Source organism: Oryctolagus cuniculus, chromosome 9, assembly GCF_051225735.1.
Source record: "Oryctolagus cuniculus isolate XC-2025 breed Fujian yellow rabbit chromosome 9, ASM5122573v1, whole genome shotgun sequence".
Lineage (NCBI taxonomy): Eukaryota > Metazoa > Chordata > Mammalia > Lagomorpha > Leporidae > Oryctolagus > Oryctolagus cuniculus.
The window spans coordinates 89,824,324-89,844,755 of NC_142875.1; positions in this window are offsets into that span (position 1 = coordinate 89,824,324).

The following is a 20,432-nucleotide window of genomic DNA, read 5'->3' on the forward strand; positions in this document are numbered from 1 at the left end:
CAGGGCACAGCTGTTGGCTTGCTCCAATTCTGGCTTTCTGTCATTGCTTTGGGTGCCTCAGCTGACTTTTGGTTTCTTGAGCGGCAATTTCCTAAATGATTTCTGGGTCTGAGTTGGTTTTGCCTTCTTCCTTCCCAAATTTTGTATTCTGACGCAATACAAACCAGAGTTTAGACAGCGGATCCATGATGAAATAAAAAACACAACAAATTAGCGTGTCATGCTTAGAATTCGAGAGGCAGCACGACCAACATGAGTTTTTGTGTTTTGGAAAAAGAAATGGAACCCTTTTGCAGAGGGGACCGATAATGAATTCCCCCAAATCAAGTTTGCCAGTGATTTTCAGGTGCATTGAATTAGTTTTCCAAAGCCAGTCAGCTGGGAGGGGTGGATGAATCTGGAAACAGCCTGATTCCTTGGGACTAAATCAAGCCAATATCAAAAAGGACTCTTCCGTTTCTTTGGCTTTTTTCACATTTTGCGTATTCATCATGGTTTGTCATGAATTTTCTGATGTGAGCTTTCATTTTGAGGCTGGAATATGGAGTTCAAGACACGGAAGGAATGGTCTTTTTCAATCAGGGCACAGCTGTTGGCTTGCCCAATTCTGGCTTTCTGTCATTGTTTTGGGTGCCTCAGCCGACTTTTGGTTTCTTGAGCGGCAATTTCCTAAAGGATTTCTGGGTCTGAGTTGGTTTTGCCTTCTTCCTTCCCAAATTTTGTATTCTGACGCAATACAAACCAGAGTTTAGACACAAGATCCATTATGAAATAAAAAACACAACAAATTAGCGTGTCATGCTTAGAATTCGAGAGGCAGCACGACCAACATGAGTTTTTGTGTTTTGGAAAAAGAAATGGAACCCTTTTGCAGAGGGGACCGATAATGAATTCCCCCAAATCAAGTTTGCCAGCGATTTTCAGGTGCATTGAATTAGTTTTCCAAAGCCAGTCAGCTGGGAGGGGTGGATGAATCTGGAAACAGCCTGTTTCCTTGGGACTAAATCAAGCCAATATCAAAAAGGACTCTTCCGTTTCTTTGGCTTTTTTCACATTTTTCGTATTTATCATGGTTTGTCATGAATTTTCTGATGTGAGCTTTCATTTTGAGGCTGGAATATGGAGTTCAAGACACGGAAGGAATGGTCTTTTTCAATCAGGGCACAGCTGTTGGCTTGCTCCAATTCTGGCTTTCTGTCATTGTTTTGGGTGCCTCAGCCGACTTTTGGTTTCTTGAGCGGCAATTTCCTAAAGGATTTCTGGGTCTGAGTTGGTTTTGCCTTCTTCCTTCCCAAATTTTGTATTCTGACGCAATACAAACCAGAGTTTAGACAGCGGATCCATTATGCAATAAAAAACACAACAAATTAGCGTGTTATGCTTAGAATTTGAGAGGCAGCACGACCAACATGAGTTTTTGTGTTTTGGAAAAAGAAATGGAACCCTTTTGCAGAGGGGACCGATAATGAATTCCCCCAAATCAAGTTTGCCAGCGATTTTCAGGTGCATTGAAGTAGTTTTCCAAAGCCAGTCAGCGGGGAGGGGTGGATGAATCTGGAAACAGCCTGTTTCCTTGGGACTAAATCAAGCCAATATCGAAAAGGACTCTTCCGTTTCTTTGGCTTTTTTCACATTTTGCGTATTCATCATGGTTTGTCATGAATTTTCTGATGTGAGCTTTCATTTTGAGGCTGGAATATGGAGTTCAAGACACGGAAGGAATGGTCTTTTTCAATCAGGGCACAGCTGTTGGCTTGCTCCAATTCTGGCTTCCTGTCATTGTTTTGGGTGCCTCAGCCGACTTTTGGTTTCTTGAGCGGCAATTTCCTAAAGGATTTCTGGGTCTGAGTTGGTTTTGCCTTCTTCCTTCCCAAATTTTGTATTCTGACGCAATACAAACCAGAGTTTAGACAGCGGATCCATTATGAAATAAAAAACACAACAAATTAGCGTGTCATCCTTAGAATTTGAGAGGCAGCACGACCAACATGAGTTTTTGTGTTTTGGAAAAAGAAATGGAACCCTTTTGCAGAGGGGAATGATAATTAATTTCCCCAAATCAAGTTTGCCAATGATTTTCAGGTGCATTGAATTAGTTTTCCAAAGCCAGTCAGCTGGGAGGGGTGGGTGAATCCGGAAACAGCCTGTTTTCTTGGGACTAAATCAAGCCAATATCAAAAAGGACTCTTCCGTTTCTTTGGCTTTTTTCACATTTTGCGTATTCATCATGGTTTGTCATGAATTTTCTGATGTGAGCTTTCATTTTGAGGCTGGAATATGGAGTTCAAGACACGGAAGGAATGGTCTTTTTCAATCAGGGCACAGCTGTTGGCTTGCTCCAATTCTGGCTTTCTGTCATGGTTTTGGGTGCCTCAGCCGACATTTGGTTTCTTGAGCGGCAATTTCCTAAAGGATTTCTGGGTCTGAGTTGGTTTTGCCTTCTTCCTTCCCAAATTTTGTATTCTGACGCAATACAAACCAGAGTTTAGACACAAGATCCATTATGAAATAAAAAACACAACAAATTAGCATGTCATGCTTAGAATTCGAGAGGCAGCACGACCAACATGAGTTTTTGTGTTTTGGAAAAAGAAATGGAACCCTTTTGCAGAGGGGAACGATAATTAATTTCCCCAGATTAAGTTTGCCAGCGATTTTCAGGTGCATTGGATTAGTTTTCCAAAGCCAGTCATCTGGGCGGGGTGGGTGAATCTGGAAACAGCCTGTTTCCTTGGGACTAAATCAAGCCAATATCAAAAAGGACTCTTCCGTTTCTTTGGCTTTTTTCACATTTTGCGTATTCATCATGGTTTGTCATGAATTTTCTGATGTGATCTTTCATTTTGAGGCTGGAATATGGAGTTCAAGACACGGAAGGAATGGTCTTTTTCAATCAGGGCACAGCTGTTGGCTTGCTCCAATTCTGGCTTTCTGTCATTGTTTTGGGTGCCTCAGCCGACTTTTGGTTTCTTGAGCGGCAATTTCCTAAATGATTTCTGGGTCTGAGTTGGTTTTGCCTTCTTCCTTCCCAAATTTTGTATTCTGACGCAATACAAACCAGAGTTTAGACAGCGGATCCATGATGAAATAAAAAACACAACAAATTAGCGTGTCATGCTTAGAATTCGAGAGGCAGCACGACCAACATGAGTTTTTGTGTTTTGCAAAAAGAAATGGAACCCTTTTGCAGAGGGGACCGATAATTAATTCCCCCAAATCAAGTTTGCCAGCGATTTTCAGGTGCATTGAATTAGTTTTCCAGAGCCAGTCAGCTGGGAGGGGTGGATGAATCTGGAAACAGCCTGTTTCCTTGGGACTAAATCAAGCAAATATCAAAAAGGACTCTTCGGTTTCTTTGGCTTTTTTCACATTTTGCGTATTCATCATGGTTTGTCATGAATTTTCTGATGTGAGCTTTCATTTTGAGGCTGGAATATGGAGTTCAAGACACGGAAGGAATGGTCTTTTTCAATCAGGGCACAGCTGTTGGCTTGCTCCAATTCTGGCTTTCTGTCATTGTTGTGGGTGCCTCAGCGGACTTTTGGTTTCTTGAGCGGCAATTTCCTAAATGATTTCTGGGTCTGAGTTGGTTTTGCCTTCTTCCTTCCCAAATTTTGTATTCTGACGCAATACAAACCAGAGTTTAGACAGCGGATCCATGATGAAATAAAAAACACAACAAATTAGCGTGTCATGCTTAGAATTCGAGAGGCAGCATGACCAACATGAGTTTTTGTGTTGTGGAAAAAGAAATGGAACCCTTTTGCAGAGGGGACCGATAATGAATTCCCCCAAATCAAGTTTGCCAGCGATTTTCAGGTGCATTGAATTAGTTTTCCAGAGCCAGTCACCTGGGAGGGGTGGATGAATCTGGAAACAGCCTGTTTCCTTGTGACTAAATCAAGACAATATCAAAAATACTCTTCCGTTTCTTTGGCTTTTTTCACATTTTGCGTATTCATCATGGTTTGTCATGAATTTTCTGATGTGAGCTTTCATTTTGAGGCTGGAATATGGAGTTCAAGACACGGAAGGAATGGTCTTTTTCAATCAGGGCACAGCTGTTGGCTTGCTCCAATTCTGGCTTTCTGTCATTGTTTTGGGTGCCTCAGCCGACTTTTGGTTTCTTGAGCGGCAATTTCCTAAATGATTTCTGGGTCTGAGTTGGTTTTGCCTTCTTCCTTCCCAAATTTTGTATTCTGACGCAATACAAACCAGAGTTTAGACAGCGGATCCATGATGAAATAAAAAACACAACAAATTAGCATGTCATGCTTAGAATTCGAGAGGCAGCACGACCAACATGAGTTTTTGTGTTTTGGAAAAAGAAATGGAACCCTTTTGCAGAGCGGAACGATAATTAATTCCCCCAAATCAAGTTTGCCAGCGATTTTCAGGTGCATTGAATTAGTTTTCCAAAGCCAGTCAGCTGGGAGGGGTGGATGAATCTGGAAACAGCCTGTTTCCTTGTGAGTATATGAAGCAAATATCAAAAAGGACTCTTCGGTTTCTTTGGCTTTTTTCACATTTTGCGTATTCATCATGGTTTGTCATGAATTTTCTGATGTGAGCTTTCATTTTGAGGCTGGAATATGGAGTTCAAGACACGGAAGGAATGGTCTTTTTCAATCAGGGCACAGCTGTTGGCTTGCTCCAATTCTGGCTTTCTGTCATTGTTGTGGGTGCCTCAGCGGACTTTTGGTTTCTTGAGCGGCAATTTCCTAAATGATTTCTGGGTCTGAGTTGGTTTTGCCTTCTTCCTTCCCAAATTTTGTATTCTGACGCAATACAAACCAGAGTTTAGACAGCGGATCCATTATGAAATAAAAAACACAACAAATTAGCCTGTCATGCTTAGAATTCGAGAGGCAGCACGACCAACATGAGTGTTTGTGTTTTGGAAAAAGAAATGGAACCCTTTTGCAGAGGGGACCGATAATGAATTCCCCCAAATCAAGTTTGCCAGCGATTTTCAGGTGCATTGAATTAGTTTTCCAGAGCCAGTCAGCTGGGAGGGGTGGATGAATCTGGAAACAGCCTGTTTCCTTGTGACTACATCAAGCCAATATCAAAAAGACTCTTCCGTTTCTTTGGCTTTTTTCACATTTTGCGTATTCATCATGGTTTGTCATGAATTTTCTGATGTGAGCTTTCATTTTGAGGCTGGGATATGGAGTTCAAGACACGGAAGGAATGGTCTTTTTCAATCAGGGCACAGCTGTTGGCTTGCTCCAATTCTGGCTTTCTGTCATTGTTTTGGGTGCCTCAGCCGACTTTTGGTTTCTTGAGCGGCAATTTCCTAAATGATTTCTGGGTCTGAGTTGGTTTTGCCTTCTTCCTTCCCAAATTTTGTATTCTGACGCAATACAAACCAGAGTTTAGACACCGGATCCATTATGAAATAAAAAATACAACAAATTAGCGTGTCATGCTTAGAATTCGAGAGGCAGCACGACCAACATGAGTTTTTGTGTTTTGGAAAAAGAAATGGAACCCTTTTGCAGAGGGGACCGATAATGAATTCCCCCAAATCAAGTTTGCCAGCGATTTTCAGGTGCATTGAATTAGTTTTCCAAAGCCAGTCAGCTGGGAGGGGTGGATGAATCTGGAAACAGCCTGTTTCCTTGTGACGAAATCAAGCAAATATCAAAAAGGACTCTTCTGTTTCTTTGGCTTTTTTCACATTTTGCGTATTCATCATTTTTGTCATGAATTTTCTGATGTGAGCTTTCATTTTGAGGCTGGAATATGGAGTTCAAGACACGGAAGGAATGGTCTTTTTCAATCAGGGCACAGCTGTTGGCTTGCTCCAATTCTGGCTTTCTGTCATTGTTTTGGGTGCCTCAGCCGACTTTTGGTTTCTTGAGCGGCAATTTCCTAAATGATTTCTGGGTCTGAGTTGGTTTTGCCTTCTTCCTTCCCAAATTTTGTATTCTGACGCAATACAAACCAGAGTTTAGACAGAGGATCCATGATGAAATAAAAAACACAACAAATTAGCGTGTCATGCTTAGAATTCGAGAGGCAGCACGACCAACATGAGTGTTTGTGTTTTGGAAAAAGAAATGGAACCCTTTTGCAGAGGGGACCGATAATGAATTCCCCCAAATCAAGTTTGCCAGCGATTTTCAGGTGCATTGAATTAGCTTTCCAGAGCCAGTCAGCTGGGAGGGGTGGATGAATCTGGAAACAGCCTGTTTCCTTGTGACTAAATCAAGCAAATATCAAAAAGGACTCTTCCGTTTCTTTGGCTTTTTTCACATTTTTCGTATTCATCATGGTTTGTCATGAATTTTCTGATGTGAGCTTTCATTTTGAGGCTGGAATATGGAGTTCAAGACACGGAAGGAATGGTCTTTTTCAATCAGGGCACAGCTGTTGGCTTGCTCCAATTCTGGCTTTCTGTCATTGTTGTGGGTGCCTCAGCCGACTTTTGGTTTCTTGAGCGGCAATTTCCTAAATGATTTCTGGGTCTGAGTTGGTTTTGCCTTCTTCCTTCCCAAATTTTGTATTCTGACGCAATACAAACCAGAGTTTAGACAGCGGATCCATGATGAAATAAAAAACACAACAAATTAGCGTGTCATGCTTAGAATTCGAGAGGCAGCACGACCAACATGAGTTTTTGTGTTTTGGAAAAAGAAATGGAACCCTTTTGCAGAGGGGACCGATAATTAATTCCCCCAAATCAAGTTTGCCAGCGATTTTCAGGTGCATTGAATTAGTTTTCCAGAGCCAGTCAGCTGGGAGGGGTGGATGAATCTGGAAACAGCCTGTTTCCTTGGGACTAAATCAAGCCAATATCGAAAAGGACTCTTCCGTTTCTTTGGCTTTTTTCACATTTTTCGTATTCATCATGGTTTGTCATGAATTTTCTGATGTGAGCTTTCACTTTGAGGCTGGAATATGGAGTTCAAGACACGGAAGGAATGGTCTTTTTCAATCAGGGCACAGCTGTTGGCTTGCTCCAATTCTGGCTTTCTGTCATTGTTGTGGGTGCCTCAGCCGACTTTTGGTTTCTTGAGCGGCAATTTCCTAAATGATTTCTGGGTCTGAGTTGGGTTTGCCTTCTTCCTTCCCAAATTTTGTATTCTGACGCAATACAAACCAGAGTTTAGGCAGCGGATCCATGATGAAATAAAAAACACAACAAATTAGCGTGTCATGCTTAGAATTCGAGAGGCATCACGACCAACATGAGTTTTTGTGTTTTGGAAAAAGAAATGGAACCCTTTTGCAGAGGGGACCGATAATTAATTCCCCCAAATCAAGTTTGCCAGCGATTTTCAGGTGCATTGAATTAGTTTTCCAGAGCCAGTCAGCTGGGAGGGGTGGATGAATCTGGAAACTGCCTGTTTCCTTGTGACTAAATCAAGCCAATATCGAAAAGGACTCTTCCGTTTCTTTGGCTTTTTTGACATTTTTCGTATTCATCATGGTTTGTCATGAATTTTCTGATGTGAGCTTTCACTTTGAGGCTGGAATATGGAGTTCAAGACACGGAAGGAATGGTCTTTTTCAATCAGGGCACAGCTGTTGGCTTGCTCCAATTCTGGCTTTCTGTCATTGTTGTGGGTGCCTCAGCCGACTTTTGGTTTCTTGAGCGGCAATTTCCTAAATGATTTCTGGGTCTGAGTTGGTTTTGCCTTCTTCCTTCCCAAATTTTGTATTCTGACGCAATACAAACCAGAGTTTAGACAGCGGATCCATGATGAAATAAAAAACACAACAAATTAGCATGTCATGCTTAGAATTCGAGAGGCAGCACGACCAACATGAGTTTTTGTGTTTTGGAAAAAGAAATGGAACCCTTTTGCAGAGGGGACCGATAATTAATTCCCCCAAATCAAGTTTGCCAGCGATTTTCAGGTGCATTGAATTAGTTTTCCAAAGCCAGTCAGCTGGGAGGGGTGGGTGAATCTGGAAACAGCCTGTTTCCTTGGGACTAAATCAAGCCAATATCGAAAAGGACTCTTCCGTTTCTTTGGCTTTTTTGACATTTTGCGTATTCATCATGGTTTGTCATGAATTTTCTGATGTGAGCTTTCACTTTGAGGCTGGAATATGGAGTTCAAGACACGGAAGGAATGGTCTTTTTCAATCAGGGCACAGCTGTTGGCTTGCTCCAATTCTGGCTTTCTGTCATTGTTTTGGGTGCGTCAGCCGACTTTTGGTTTCTTGAGCGGCAATTTCCTAAATGATTTCTGGGTCTGAGTTGGTTTTGCCTTCTTCCTTCCCAAATTTTGTATTCTGACGCAATACAAACCAGAGTTTAGACAGCGGATCCATTATGAAATAAAAAACACAACAAATTAGCGTGTCATGCTTAGAATTCGAGAGGCAGCACGACCAACAAGAGTGTTTGTGTTTTGGAAAAAGAAATGGAACCCTTTTGCAGAGGGGACCGATAATTAATTCCCCCAAATCAAGTTTGCCAGCGATTTTCAGGTGCATTGAATTAGTTTTCCAGAGCCAGTCAGCTGGAGGTTGGATGAATCTGGAAACAGCCTGTTTCCCTGTGACTACATCAAGCCAATATCAAAAAGACTCTTCCGTTTCTTTGGCTTTTTTCACATTTTTCGTATTCATCATGGTTTGTCATGAATTTTCTGATGTGAGCTTTCATTTTGAGGCTGGAATATGGAGTTCAAGACACGGAAGGAATGGTCTTTTTCAATCAGGGCACAGCTGTTGGCTTGCTCCAATTCTGGCTTTCTGTCATTGTTTTGGGTGCCTCAGCCGACTTTTGGTTTCTTGAGCGGCAATTTCCTAAAGGATTTCTGGGTCTGAGTTGGTTTTGCCTTCTTCCTTCCCAAATTTTGTATTCTGACGCAATACAAACCAGAGTTTAGACAGCGGATCCATTATGAAATAAAAAACACAACAAATTAGCGTGTCATGCTTAGAATTCGAGAGGCAGCACGACCAACATGAGTTTTTGTGTTTTGCAAAAAGAAATGGAACCCTTTTGCAGAGGGGACCGATAATTAATTCCCCCAAATCAAGTTTGCCAGCGATTTTCAGGTGCATTGAATTAGTTTTCCAAAGCCAGTCAGCTGGGAGGGGTGGGTGAATCTGGAAACAGCCTGTTTCCTTGGGACTAAATCAAGCCAATATCAAAAAGGACTCTTGCGTTTCTTTGGCTTTTTTCACATTTTGCGTATTCATCATGGTTTGTCATGAATTTTCTGATGTGAGCTTTCATTTTGAGGCTGGAATATGGAGTTCAAGACACGGAAGGAATGGTCTTTTTCAATCAGGGCACAGCTGTTGGCTTGCTCCAATTCTGGCTTTCTGTCATTGTTTTGGGTGCGTCAGCCGACTTTTGGTTTCTTGAGCGGCAATTTCCTAAATGATTTCTGGGTCTGAGTTGGTTTTGCCTTCTTCCTTCCCAAATTTTGTATTCTGACGCAATACAAACCAGAGTTTAGACAGCGGATCCATTATGAAATAAAAAACACAACAAATTAGCGTGTCATGCTTAGAATTCGAGAGGCAGCACGACCAACAAGAGTGTTTGTGTTTTGGAAAAAGAAATGGAACCCTTTTGCAGAGGGGACCGATAATTAATTCCCCCAAATCAAGTTTGCCAGCGATTTTCAGGTGCATTGAATTAGTTTTCCAGAGCCAGTCAGCTGGGAGGGGTGGATGAATCTGGAAACAGCCTGTTTCCCTGTGACTACATCAAGCCAATATCAAAAAGACTCTTCCGTTTCTTTGGCTTTTTTCACATTTTTCGTATTCATCATGGTTTGTCATGAATTTTCTGATGTGAGCTTTCATTTTGAGGCTGGAATATGGAGTTCAAGACACGGAAGGAATGGTCTTTTTCAATCAGGGCACAGCTGTTGGCTTGCTCCAATTCTGGCTTTCTGTCATTGTTGTGGGTGCCTCAGCCGACTTTTGGTTTCTTGAGCGGCAATTTCCTAAATGATTTCTGGGTCTGAGTTGGTTTTGCCTTCTTCCTTCCCAAATTTTGTATTCTGACGCAATACAAACCAGAGTTTAGACAGCGGATCCATGATGAAATAAAAAACACAACAAATTAGCGTGTCATGCTTAGAATTCGAGAGGCAGCACGACCAACATGAGTTTTTGTGTTTTGGAAAAAGAAATGGAACCCTTTTGCAGAGGGGACCGATAATTAATTCCCCCAAATCAAGTTTGCCAGCGATTTTCAGGTGCATTGAATTAGTTTTCCAGAGCCAGTCAGCTGGGAGGGGTGGATGAATCTGGAAACAGCCTGTTTCCTTGGGACTAAATCAAGCCAATATCGAAAAGGACTCTTCCGTTTCTTTGGCTTTTTTCACATTTTTCGTATTCATCATGGTTTGTCATGAATTTTCTGATGTGAGCTTTCACTTTGAGGCTGGAATATGGAGTTCAAGACACGGAAGGAATGGTCTTTTTCAATCAGGGCACAGCTGTTGGCTTGCTCCAATTCTGGCTTTCTGTCATTGTTGTGGGTGCCTCAGCCGACTTTTGGTTTCTTGAGCGGCAATTTCCTAAATGATTTCTGGGTCTGAGTTGGGTTTGCCTTCTTCCTTCCCAAATTTTGTATTCTGACGCAATACAAACCAGAGTTTAGGCAGCGGATCCATGATGAAATAAAAAACACAACAAATTAGCGTGTCATGCTTAGAATTCGAGAGGCATCACGACCAACATGAGTTTTTGTGTTTTGGAAAAAGAAATGGAACCCTTTTGCAGAGGGGACCGATAATTAATTCCCCCAAATCAAGTTTGCCAGCGATTTTCAGGTGCATTGAATTAGTTTTCCAGAGCCAGTCAGCTGGGAGGGGTGGATGAATCTGGAAACTGCCTGTTTCCTTGTGACTAAATCAAGCCAATATCGAAAAGGACTCTTCCGTTTCTTTGGCTTTTTTGACATTTTTCGTATTCATCATGGTTTGTCATGAATTTTCTGATGTGAGCTTTCACTTTGAGGCTGGAATATGGAGTTCAAGACACGGAAGGAATGGTCTTTTTCAATCAGGGCACAGCTGTTGGCTTGCTCCAATTCTGGCTTTCTGTCATTGTTGTGGGTGCCTCAGCCGACTTTTGGTTTCTTGAGCGGCAATTTCCTAAATGATTTCTGGGTCTGAGTTGGTTTTGCCTTCTTCCTTCCCAAATTTTGTATTCTGACGCAATACAAACCAGAGTTTAGACAGCGGATCCATGATGAAATAAAAAACACAACAAATTAGCATGTCATGCTTAGAATTCGAGAGGCAGCACGACCAACATGAGTTTTTGTGTTTTGGAAAAAGAAATGGAACCCTTTTGCAGAGGGGACCGATAATTAATTCCCCCAAATCAAGTTTGCCAGCGATTTTCAGGTGCATTGAATTAGTTTTCCAAAGCCAGTCAGCTGGGAGGGGTGGGTGAATCTGGAAACAGCCTGTTTCCTTGGGACTAAATCAAGCCAATATCGAAAAGGACTCTTCCGTTTCTTTGGCTTTTTTGACATTTTGCGTATTCATCATGGTTTGTCATGAATTTTCTGATGTGAGCTTTCACTTTGAGGCTGGAATATGGAGTTCAAGACACGGAAGGAATGGTCTTTTTCAATCAGGGCACAGCTGTTGGCTTGCTCCAATTCTGGCTTTCTGTCATTGTTTTGGGTGCGTCAGCCGACTTTTGGTTTCTTGAGCGGCAATTTCCTAAATGATTTCTGGGTCTGAGTTGGTTTTGCCTTCTTCCTTCCCAAATTTTGTATTCTGACGCAATACAAACCAGAGTTTAGACAGCGGATCCATTATGAAATAAAAAACACAACAAATTAGCGTGTCATGCTTAGAATTCGAGAGGCAGCACGACCAACAAGAGTGTTTGTGTTTTGGAAAAAGAAATGGAACCCTTTTGCAGAGGGGACCGATAATTAATTCCCCCAAATCAAGTTTGCCAGCGATTTTCAGGTGCATTGAATTAGTTTTCCAGAGCCAGTCAGCTGGAGGTTGGATGAATCTGGAAACAGCCTGTTTCCCTGTGACTACATCAAGCCAATATCAAAAAGACTCTTCCGTTTCTTTGGCTTTTTTCACATTTTTCGTATTCATCATGGTTTGTCATGAATTTTCTGATGTGAGCTTTCATTTTGAGGCTGGAATATGGAGTTCAAGACACGGAAGGAATGGTCTTTTTCAATCAGGGCACAGCTGTTGGCTTGCTCCAATTCTGGCTTTCTGTCATTGTTTTGGGTGCCTCAGCCGACTTTTGGTTTCTTGAGCGGCAATTTCCTAAAGGATTTCTGGGTCTGAGTTGGTTTTGCCTTCTTCCTTCCCAAATTTTGTATTCTGACGCAATACAAACCAGAGTTTAGACAGCGGATCCATTATGAAATAAAAAACACAACAAATTAGCGTGTCATGCTTAGAATTCGAGAGGCAGCACGACCAACATGAGTTTTTGTGTTTTGCAAAAAGAAATGGAACCCTTTTGCAGAGGGGACCGATAATTAATTCCCCCAAATCAAGTTTGCCAGCGATTTTCAGGTGCATTGAATTAGTTTTCCAAAGCCAGTCAGCTGGGAGGGGTGGGTGAATCTGGAAACAGCCTGTTTCCTTGGGACTAAATCAAGCCAATATCAAAAAGGACTCTTGCGTTTCTTTGGCTTTTTTCACATTTTGCGTATTCATCATGGTTTGTCATGAATTTTCTGATGTGAGCTTTCATTTTGAGGCTGGAATATGGAGTTCAAGACACGGAAGGAATGGTCTTTTTCAATCAGGGCACAGCTGTTGGCTTGCTCCAATTCTGGCTTTCTGTCATTGTTTTGGGTGCGTCAGCCGACTTTTGGTTTCTTGAGCGGCAATTTCCTAAATGATTTCTGGGTCTGAGTTGGTTTTGCCTTCTTCCTTCCCAAATTTTGTATTCTGACGCAATACAAACCAGAGTTTAGACAGCGGATCCATTATGAAATAAAAAACACAACAAATTAGCGTGTCATGCTTAGAATTCGAGAGGCAGCACGACCAACAAGAGTGTTTGTGTTTTGGAAAAAGAAATGGAACCCTTTTGCAGAGGGGACCGATAATTAATTCCCCCAAATCAAGTTTGCCAGCGATTTTCAGGTGCATTGAATTAGTTTTCCAGAGCCAGTCAGCTGGGAGGGGTGGATGAATCTGGAAACAGCCTGTTTCCCTGTGACTACATCAAGCCAATATCAAAAAGACTCTTCCGTTTCTTTGGCTTTTTTCACATTTTTCGTATTCATCATGGTTTGTCATGAATTTTCTGATGTGAGCTTTCATTTTGAGGCTGGAATATGGAGTTCAAGACACGGAAGGAATGGTCTTTTTCAATCAGGGCACAGCTGTTGGCTTGCTCCAATTCTGGCTTTCTGTCATTGTTTTGGGTGCCTCAGCCGACTTTTGGTTTCTTGAGCGGCAATTTCCTAAATGATTTCTGGGTCTGAGTTGGTTTTGCCTTCTTCCTTCCCAAATTTTGTATTCTGATGCAATACAAACCAGAGTTTAGACAGCGGATCCATTATGAAATACAAAACACAACAAATTAGCGTGTCATGCTTAGAATTCGAGAGGCAGCACGACCAACATGAGTTTTTGTGTTTTGCAAAAAGAAATGGAACCCTTTTGCAGAGGGGAACGATAATTTATTCCCCCAAATCAAGTTTGCCAGCGATTTTCAGGTGCATTGAATTAGTTTTCCAAAGCCAGTCAGCTGGGAGGGGTGGATGAATCTGGAAACAGCCTGTTTCCTTGTGACTACATCAAGCCAATATCAAAAAGGACTCTTGCGTTTCTTTGGCTTTTTTCACATTTTGCGTATTCATCATGGTTTGTCATGAATTTTCTGATGTGAGCTTTCATTTTGAGGCTGGAATATGGAGTTCAAGACACGGAAGGAATGGTCTTTTTCAATCAGGGCACAGCTGTTGGCTTGCTCCAATTCTGGCTTTCTGTCATTGTTTTGGGTGCGTCAGCCGACTTTTGGTTTCTTGAGCGGCAATTTCCTAAATGATTTCTGGGTCTGAGTTGGTTTTGCCTTCTTCCTTCCCAAATTTTGTATTCTGACGCAATACAAACCAGAGTTTAGACAGCGGATCCATTATGAAATAAAAAACACAACAAATTAGCGTGTCATGCTTAGAATTCGAGAGGCAGCACGACCAACATGAGTGTTTGTGTTTTGGAAAAAGAAATGGAACCCTTTTGCAGAGGGGACCGATAATGAATTCCCCCAAATCAAGTTTGCCAGCGATTTTCAGGTGCATTGAATTAGTTTTCCAGAGCCAGTCAGCTGGGAGGGGTGGATGAATCTGGAAACAGCCTGTTTCCTTGTGACTAAATCAAGCCAATATCAAAAAGACTCTTCCGTTTCTTTGGCTTTTTTCACATTTTGCGTATTCATCATGGTTTGTCATGAATTTTCTGATGTGAGCTTTCATTTTGAGGCTGGGATATGGAGTTCAAGACACGGAAGGAATGGTCTTTCTCAATCAGGGCACAGCTGTTGGCTTGCTCCAATTCTGGCTTTCTGTCATTGTTTTTGGTGCCTCAGCCGACTTTTGGTTTCTTGAGCGGCAATTTCCTAAAGGATTTCTGGGTCTGAGTTGGTTTTGCCTTCTTCCTTCCCAAATTTTGTATTCTGACGCAATACAAACCAGAGTTTAGACAGCGGATCCATTATGAAATAAAAAACACAACAAATTAGCCTGTCATGCTTAGAATTCGAGAGGCAGCACGACCAACATGAGTGTTTGTGTTGTGGAAAAAGAAATGGAACCCTTTTGCAGAGGGGACCGATAATGAATTCCCCCAAATCAAGTTTGCCAGCGATTTTCAGGTGCATTGAATTAGTTTTCCAGAGCCAGTCAGCTGGGAGGGGTGGATGAATCTGGAAACAGCCTGTTTCCTTGTGACTACATCAAGCCAATATCAAAAAGACTCTTCCGTTTCTTTGGCTTTTTTCACATTTTGCGTATTCATCATGGTTTGTCATGAATTTTCTGATGTGAGCTTTCATTTTGAGGCTGGAATATGGAGTTCAAGACACGGAAGGAATGGTCTTTTTCAATCAGGGCACAGCTGTTGGCTTGCTCCAATTCTGGCTTTCTGTCATTGTTTTGGGTGCCTCAGCCGACTTTTGGTTTCTTGAGCGGCAATTTCGTAAATGATTTCTGGGTCTGAGTTGGTTTTGCCTTCTTCCTTCCCAAATTTTGTATTCTGACGCAATACAAACCAGAGTTTAGACAGCGGATCCATTATGAAATAAAAAACACAACAAATTAGCGTGTCATGCTTAGAATTCGAGAGGCAGCACGACCAACATGAGTTTTTCTGTTTTGGAAAAAGAAATGGAACCCTTTTGCAGAGGGGACCGATAATGAATTCCCCCAAATCAAGTTTGCCAGCGATTTTCAGGTGCATTGAATTAGTTTTCCAGAGCCAGTCAGCTGGGAGGGGTGGATGAATCTGGAAACAGCCTGTTTCCTTGGGACTAAATCAAGCCTATATCGAAAAGGACTCTTCCGTTTCTTTGGCTTTTTTCACATTTTGCGTATTCATCATGGTTTGTCATGAATTTTCTGATGTGAGCTTTCATTTTGAGGCTGGAATATGGAGTTCAAGACACGGAAGGAATGGTCTTTTTCAATCAGGGCACAGCTGTTGGCTTGCTCCAATTCTGGCTTTCTGTCATTGTTTTGGGTGCCTCAGCCGACTTTTGGTTTCTTGAGCGGCAATTTCCTAAATGATTTCTGGGTCTGAGTTGGTTTTGCCTTCTTCCTTCCCAAATTTTGTATTCTGACGCAATACAAACCAGAGTTTAGACAGCGGATCCATTATGAAATACAAAACACAACAAATTAGCGTGTCATGCTTAGAATTCGAGAGGCAGCACGACCAACATGAGTTTTTGTGTTTTGCAAAAAGAAATGGAACCCTTTTGCAGAGGGGAACGATAATTTATTCCCCCAAATCAAGTTTGCCAGCGATTTTCAGGTGCATTGAATTAGTTTTCCAAAGCCAGTCAGGTGGGAGGGGTGGATGAATCTGGAAACAGCCTGTTTCCTTGTGACTAAATCAAGCCAATATCAAAAAGGATTCTTGCGTTTCTTTGGCTTTTTTCACATTTTGCGTATTCATCATGGTTTGTCATGAATTTTCTGATGTGAGCTTTCATTTTGAGGCTGGAATATGGAGTTCAAGACACGGAAGGAATGGTCTTTTTCAATCAGGGCACAGCTGTTGGCTTGCTCCAATTCTGGCTTTCTGTCATTGTTTTGGGTGCGTCAGCCGACTTTTGGTTTCTTGAGCGGCAATTTCCTAAATGATTTCTGGGTCTGAGTTGGTTTTGCCTCCTTCCTTCCCAAATTTTGTATTCTGACGCAATACAAACCAGAGTTTAGACAGCGGATCCATTATGAAATAAAAAACACAACAAATTAGCGTGTCATGCTTAGAATTCGAGAGGCAGCACGACCAACATGAGTGTTTGTGTTTTGGAAAAAGAAATGGAACCCTTTTGCAGAGGGGACCGATAATGAATTCCCCCAAATCAAGTTTGCCAGCGATTTTCAGGTGCATTGAATTAGTTTTCCAGAGCCAGTCAGCTGGGAGGGGTGGATGAATCTGGAAACAGCCTGTTTCCTTGTGACTAAATCAAGCCAATATCAAAAAGACTCTTCCGTTTCTTTGGCTTTTTTCACATTTTGCGTATTCATCATGGTTTGTCATGAATTTTCTGATGTGAGCTTTCATTTTGAGGCTGGGATATGGAGTTCAAGACACGGAAGGAATGGTCTTTCTCAATCAGGGCACAGCTGTTGGCTTGCTCCAATTCTGGCTTTCTGTCATTGTTTTGGGTGCCTCAGCCGACTTTTGGTTTCTTGAGCGGCAATTTCGTAAATGATTTCTGGGTCTGAGTTGGTTTTGCCTTCTTCCTTCCCAAATTTTGTATTCTGACGCAATACAAACCAGAGTTTAGACAGCGGATCCATTATGAAATAAAAAACACAACAAATTAGCGTGTCATGCTTAGAATTCGAGAGGCAGCACGACCAACATGAGTTTTTGTGTTGTGGAAAAAGAAATGGAACCCTTTTGCAGAGGGGACCGATAATGAATTCCCCCAAATCAAGTTTGCCAGCGATTTTCAGGTGCATTGAATTAGTTTTCCAGAGCCAGTCAGCTGGGAGGGGTGGATGAATCTGGAAACAGCCTGTTTCCTTGGGACTACATCAAGCCAATATCAAAAAGACTCTTCCGTTTCTTTGGCTTTTTTCACATTTTGCGTATTCATCATGGTTTGTCATGAATTTTCTGATGTGAGCTTTCATTTTGAGGCTGGAATATGGAGTTCAAGACACGGAAGGAATGGTCTTTTTCAATCAGGGCACAGCTGTTGGCTTGCTCCAATTCTGGCTTTCTGTCATTGTTTTGGGTGCCTCAGCCGACTTTTGGTTTCTTGAGCGGCAATTTCGTAAATGATTTCTGGGTCTGAGTTGGTTTTGCCTTCTTCCTTCCCAAATTTTGTATTCTGACGCAATACAAACCAGAGTTTAGACAGCGGATCCATTATGAAATAAAAAACACAACAAATTAGCGTGTCATGCTTAGAATTCGAGAGGCAGCACGACCAACATGAGTTTTTCTGTTTTGGAAAAAGAAATGGAACCCTTTTGCAGAGGGGACCGATAATGAATTCCCCCAAATCAAGTTTGCCAGCGATTTTCAGGTGCATTGAATTAGTTTTCCAGAGCCAGTCAGCTGGGAGGGGTGGATGAATCTGGAAACAGCCTGTTTCCTTGGGACTAAATCAAGCCTATATCGAAAAGGACTCTTCCGTTTCTTTGGCTTTTTTCACATTTTGCGTATTCATCATGGTTTGTCATGAATTTTCTGATGTGAGCTTTCATTTTGAGGCTGGAATATGGAGTTCAAGACACGGAAGGAATGGTCTTTTTCAATCAGGGCACAGCTGTTGGCTTGCTCCAATTCTGGCTTTCTGTCATTGTTTTGGGTGCCTCAGCCGACTTTTGGTTTCTTGAGCGGCAATTTCCTAAATGATTTCTGGGTCTGAGTTGGTTTTGCCTTCTTCCTTCCCAAATTTTGTATTCTGACGCAATACAAACCAGAGTTTAGACAGCGGATCCATTATGAAATACAAAACACAACAAATTAGCGTGTCATGCTTAGAATTCGAGAGGCAGCACGACCAACATGAGTTTTTGTGTTTTGGAAAAAGAAATGGAACCCTTTTTCAGAGTCTAACGATAATTAATTCCCCCAAATCAAGTTTGCCAGCGATTTTCAGGTGCATTGAATTAGTTTTCCAAAGCCAGTCAGCGGGGAGGGGTGGATGAATCTGGAAACAGCCTGTTTCCTTGTGACTAAATCAAGCCAATATCAAAAAGGACTGTTCCGTTTCTTTGGCTTTCTTCACATTTTTTGTATTCATCATGGTTTGTCATGAATTTTCTGATGTGAGCTTTCATTTGGAGGCTGGAATATGGAGTTCAAGACACGGAAGGAATGGTCTTTTTCAATCAGGGCACAGCTGTTGGCTTGCTCCAATTCTGGCTTGCTGTCATTGTTTTGGGTGCCTCAGCCGACTTTTGGTTTCTTGAGCGGCAATTTCCGAAATGATTTCTGGGTCTGAGTTGGTTTTGCCTTCTTCCTTCCCAAATTTTGTATTCTGACGCAATACAAACCAGAGTTTAGACAGCGGATCCATTATGAAATAAAAAACACAACAAATTAGCGTGTCATGCTTAGAATTCGAGAGGCAGCACGACCAACATGAGTGTTTGTGTTTTGGAAAAAGAAATGGAACCCTTTTGCAGAGGGGACCGATAATGAATTCCCCCAAATCAAGTTTGCCAGCGATTTTCAGGTGCATTGAATTAGTTTTCCAGAGCCAGTCAGCTGGGAGGGGTGGATGAATCTGGAAACAGCCTGTTTCCTTGTGACTAAATCAAGCCAATATCAAAAAGACTCTTCCGTTTCTTTGGCTTTTTTCACATTTTGCGTATTCATCATGGTTTGTCATGAATTTTCTGATGTGAGCTTTCATTTTGAGGCTGGGATATGGAGTTCAAGACACGGAAGGAATGGTCTTTCTCAATCAGGGCACAGCTGTTGGCTTGCTCCAATTCTGGCTTTCTGTCATTGTTTTGGGTGCCTCAGCCGACTTTTGGTTTCTTGAGCGGCAATTTCCTAAAGGATTTCTGGGTCTGAGTTGGTTTTGCCTTCTTCCTTCCCAAATTTTGTATTCTGACGCAATACAAACCAGAGTTTAGACAGCGGATCCATTATGAAATAAAAAACACAACAAATTAGCCTGTCATGCTTAGAATTCGAGAGGCAGCACGACCAACATGAGTTTTTGTGTTGTGGAAAAAGAAATGGAACCCTTTTGCAGAGGGGACCGATAATGAATTCCCCCAAATCAAGTTTGCCAGCGATTTTCAGGTGCATTGAATTAGTTTTCCAGAGCCAGTCAGCTGGGAGGGGTGGATGAATCTGGAAACAGCCTGTTTCCTTGGGACTACATCAAGCCAATATCAAAAAGACTCTTCCGTTTCTTTGGCTTTTTTCACATTTTTCGTATTCATCATGGTTTGTCATGAATTTTCTGATGTGAGCTTTCATTTTGAGGCTGGAATATGGAGTTCAAGACACGGAAGGAATGGTCTTTTTCAATCAGGGCACAGCTGTTGGCTTGCTCCAATTCTGGCTTTCTGTCATTGTTTTGGGTGCCTCAGCCGACTTTTGGTTTCTTGAGCGGCAATTTCGTAAATGATTTCTGGGTCTGAGTTGGTTTTGCCTTCTTCCTTCCCAAATTTTGTATTCTGACGCAATACAAACCAGAGTTTAGACAGCGGATCCATTATGAAATAAAAAACACAACAAATTAGCGTGTCATGCTTAGAATTCGAGAGGCAGCACGACCAACATGAGTTTTTCTGTTTTGGAAAAAGAAATGGAACCCTTTTGCAGAGGGGACCGATAATGAATTCCCCCAAATCAAGTTTGCCAGCGATTTTCAGGTGCATTGAATTAGTTTTCCAAAGCCAGTCAGCTGGGAGGGGTGGATGAATCTGGAAACAGCCTGTTTCCTTGGGACTAAATCAAGCCAATATCGAAAAGGACTCTTCCGTTTCTTTGGCTTTTTTCACATTTTGCGTATTCATCATGGTTTGTCATGAATTTTCTGATGTGAGCTTTCATTTTGAGGCTGGAATATGGAGTTCAAGACACGGAAGGAATGGTCTTTTTCAATCAGGGCACAGCTGTTGGCTTGCTCCAATTCTGGCTTTCTGTCATTGTTGTGGGTGCCTCAGCCGACTTTTGGTTTCTTGAGCGGCAATTTCCTAAAGGATTTCTGGGTCTGAGTTGGTTTTGCCTTCTTCCTTCCCAAATTTTGTATTCTGACGCAATACAAACCAGAGTTTAGACAGCGGATCC